Source organism: Gigantopelta aegis, chromosome 8, assembly GCF_016097555.1.
Source record: "Gigantopelta aegis isolate Gae_Host chromosome 8, Gae_host_genome, whole genome shotgun sequence".
Lineage (NCBI taxonomy): Eukaryota > Metazoa > Mollusca > Gastropoda > Neomphalida > Peltospiridae > Gigantopelta > Gigantopelta aegis.
In genome coordinates, this window is record NC_054706.1 from 12440716 (window position 1) to 12445248 (window position 4533).

Genomic DNA, 4533 nt, shown 5'->3' on the forward strand with positions numbered 1-4533 from the left:
TTTCTTAACCCATATATAAGAAACAATAAAGCAATTCTTAACAACAATTATAATAAAGAAAGAAAGAAAGAAAGAAAGACGGACGGACGGACGGACGAGAAAAGAAAATAACCGAACAAATTAAAAAAAAAAGTAAAGAAAACGTACTTTGCAAGTATAATTTATATTGCACATCAGTTTGCCTATATACAACATACCTTTTATTACAATAATTAATTATTAAATGTTGAAGTATTAAGTATATTTATATTTTTTTAGAATTTAGAATAGAGTATCCAAATTAGGTTGTTCCATTCTACGATTTGTGTTAGCTGCGGTCTCCAATCTAAAACGTTATTGTTAACCATTATAAAAAAAACAAAGAGTGAAGACTTTCTAGTGTGTTTAGTGTTATAAACAAATAATAATGAAGACGAGGTGCATCAAAACTGTTGGCAGTATCCATGCAGAACAACAAAAGAAATGCAATTATTTGAAATTATACCTTAGTTTTTGTGTGTAAAGATTTTAGGTCCATTTTGACAGTCTTTTACTCAATTAATTATATCACGAAAAGATATTAAAGTACTAAAAAAAATTATACCCATCTATGTTTTTGCTTATTACATATGATTTGTGAAAATTCATGGAACGAAAAACAGATAACTGTATTAGCATTATAATGACCTGTTACTGTATTTAAATAACTTGCATAATAAACATTAAAACCTTGTCTTTTATAAGCAAAACATTATCATATCAACAATAAGACTATACTGCACATGACAGTATTACACCTGACAGGTGTGATGACAACAGTAAGGTGTAATAATGCAGTCAGTGACAATAAATTTCATATACATATAGTCTGTTTCAGTGTCCAAGTGCTGTAATTCACTTTGTATGTTTTCATATATAAAAGGAAACTTTTTTAATGTTTATTATATTTTTTATTTGTATATAGTAATAGGTTATCAAAATGCTAATTCAGATTTCAAGTTTTAATTTTTAATAAGAAAAACACATGCTGGGGTCTAATTTTGATTACACCTATTAAAATATTCGCGTTTCTTTTGTTGTCCAGTATATATTATTGCAAGTTGAAGAGTATTAAAACTGTAGTTGTGTGATGCTTTAATAAACGATGTTATAAAGATGACGAGCCGAGGCTACAGCCTTAATTAATTAATTTATTTCGAGCAGGAACGATGCTTTGAAATGTAAACTACGAAATAATTTAATTTATTGGTCACAAAAACTATTTTTATTGGAGGATCTTTAAAGGACGACCAACAGACCTGGGCGCGTTCATTTGAGACAAACACTCCGTAACGCTATGCTAGGAGGACGTTGTCGACAGGTTTGCTGTTGGTGCACCACATCTGTCTTTGGCGGCCCTATGTAGCCGCGGAAAGTAAACTTGTCAGATTTTGTTGATTGTCAGATATGTGTGGTGTTGATTAATGTGTAGTTATTTATCACAAATAAATGTAAAAATAGCCAAACAGAACAATGTAATTTTTATATTTTAAAGTTCGAGGTGTTCCGAACTTTTGATAGGGTAGTTAATACCACAACTGCTATCATTGGTGATAAATGTGAGTTAGTTGTAAAAAAATATAGTTTCATCTGTATATATGCACACACACACACACACACACACACACACACACACACACACACACACACACACACACACACACACACACACACACACACACACACACAGATATATATATATATATAATAATAATAATAATATATATGTATATATACACATATACATATATATGTATGCATGTATATGCATGTATATGCATATATATATATATATATATATGTATATTATGTATGTATTTATTTATTTATTTATTTATTTATTTATTTATTTATTTATTTACTTACTTATTTATGGGTCATAGCTTGGTTGATATATTGCATATAGTGTTTTTAACCACATACGTTAACATTGGCGCCTGTGGGATTTTATTTTGTATAGTTCAACCTTAACTCAAAAGATAAGGCATTAACCTTCAGTTGAAAATAAAATCAATATATTAGCTGTCCCCGCTCCAGTCGCTGTCATCTTCTGGTGCCAATACAGTACCAACCAGCATTAAAAGGATTCCACTGAGTTGACACATATAGGCTATGTATTTTATTTCCTTGACATAAAGACAGACGGAAACTGCGTTCCAGACAGGACCAATCACATGGAAACTTGGAACTGAGGGTGAAGGTGAAATGTGCAGAATGGTTCACAAAATGGACCTTTTATTTCAGATTAAAAGAATTGATGTTTCTAGCTTGAGCGTCGGACAGACAGATAATTCATTTACGTTTCACTTTATGTGCATCACATAAACATATGTAATACAAATGAAAGTACAGAAGCCATTCTTTGAGGAATTGTAACAAACAGTAAGATAATATAATACAAATATATAGAGATTAAATCACTGCTGGAATCAGAACTGACGTCAGGTTATGCAATGTTGAAATGGTGCCAACTCCCATAAAAGTTTTTTCTTCTGAAATATAAAGATTATATCTTGAATCAGTGCCAACAAAAATAACTTCCAAATAATTCCATTTACTATTGTACAGTATTTATTTATAAATTTATATTATTGAAACATCCAATAAGGTTGCCCGACAGGATAACACGTGACGTGACAGTTTGAAAGTGAACTGAATCTCTATATTGGCTACTACTGTAATGGGTAGTCTACTCGATAAGAATGTTCTATAACTTTATACTCGTTGCCAAGTATTCTTGAGGAAACCAATGTTTATACTATTTAGCGACACATCATAATTTCCATATATTTTTTACCCCTGCGTGTGCTGTAACCTCACTGTGGTGCAGGGGTAAAACATTCTATTTGAGAATGGCCAATACAGCACAAATCCCCTTGTTTTTTTCAAAATATACTTGAATTTTTGAGTAAAAGTCAGTATCTATCTGTGATATTTGTATTTTTGCACAGTTCCTTACACTGTTTTTATTTCAATTTTGAATTTTTGTATTGATGTTGATCATCACTTTATTTGTTTGCATTACCATGGTTTGACACCCAGTAGCCGATGTATTTTTCGTGCTGGGGTGTCGTTAAACATTCATTCATTCATTCATTCATTCATTCATTCCATATTTTTGAGTTCACGATGCAAATGGGATCGATTAATTTCATCACTGTTTTGAAAGTGATTCGTGAGTGCATGTCATCACAGCTATATTTGTTCCCGTCAGCTCTGTCCGGTGTTCATCACAGCTATATTTGTTCCCGTCAGCTCTGTCCGGTGTTCGTGAGTGCATGTCATCACAGCTATATTTGTTCCCGTCAGCTCTGTCCGGCGTTCGTGGGTGCATGTCATCACAGCTATATTTGTTCCCGTCAGCTCTGTCCGGCGTTCGTGGGTGCATGTCATCACAGCTATATTTGTTCCCGTCAGCTCTGTCCGGCGTGAGTGCATGTCATCACAGCTATATTTGTTCCCGTCAGCTCTGTCCGGTGTTCGTGAGTGCATGCCATCACAGCTATATTTGTTCCCGTCAGCTCTGTCCGGTGTTCGTGAGTGCATGTCATCACAGCTATATTTGTTCCCGTCAGCTCTGTCCGGTGTTCGTGGGTGCATGTCATCACAGCTATATTTGTTCCCGTCAGCTCTGTCCGGTGTTCGTGAGTGCATGTCATCACAGCTATATTTGTTCCCGTCAGCTCTGTCCGGTGTTCGTGGGTGCATGCCATCACAGCTATATTTGTTCCCGTCAGCTCTGTCCGGTGTTCGTGGGTGCATGTCATCACAGCTATATTTGTTCCCGTCAGCTCTGTCCGGTGTTCGTGGGTGCATGCCATCACAGCTATATTTGTTCCCGTCAGCTCTGTCCGGTGTTCGTGGGTGCATGCCATCACAGCTATATTTGTTCCCGTCAGCTCTGTCCGGTGTTCGTGGGTGCATGTCATCACAGCTATATTTGTTCCCGTCAGCTCTGTCCGGTGTTCGTGGGTGCATGTCATCACAGCTATATTTGTTCCCGTCAGCTCTGTCCGGTGTTCGTGAGTGCATGCCATCACAGCTATATTTGTTCCCGTCAGCTCTGTCCGGTGTTCGTGAGTGCATGTCATCACAGCTATATTTGTTCTATATTTGTTCCCGTCAGCTCTGTCCGGTGTTCGTGAGTGCATGTCATCACAGCTATATTTGTTCCCGTCAGCTCTGTCCGGTGTTCGTGAGTGCATGTCATCACAGCTATATTTGTTCCCGTCAGCTCTATCCGGTGCTGGGGCGGGACATAGCCCAGTGGGAAAGCGCTCGCTTGATACGCGGTCGGTCTGGGATCGATCCCCGTCGGTGGGCCCATTGGGCTATTTCTCGTTCCAGCCAGTGCACCACGACTGGTATATCAAAGGCCGTAGTATGTACTACCCTGTCTGTGGGATGGTGCATATAAAAGATCCCTTGCTGCTAATCGAAAAGAGTAGCCCATGAAGTGGCGATAGCGGGTTTCCTCTCTCAATATCTGTGTGGTCCTTAACCATATGTCTGACG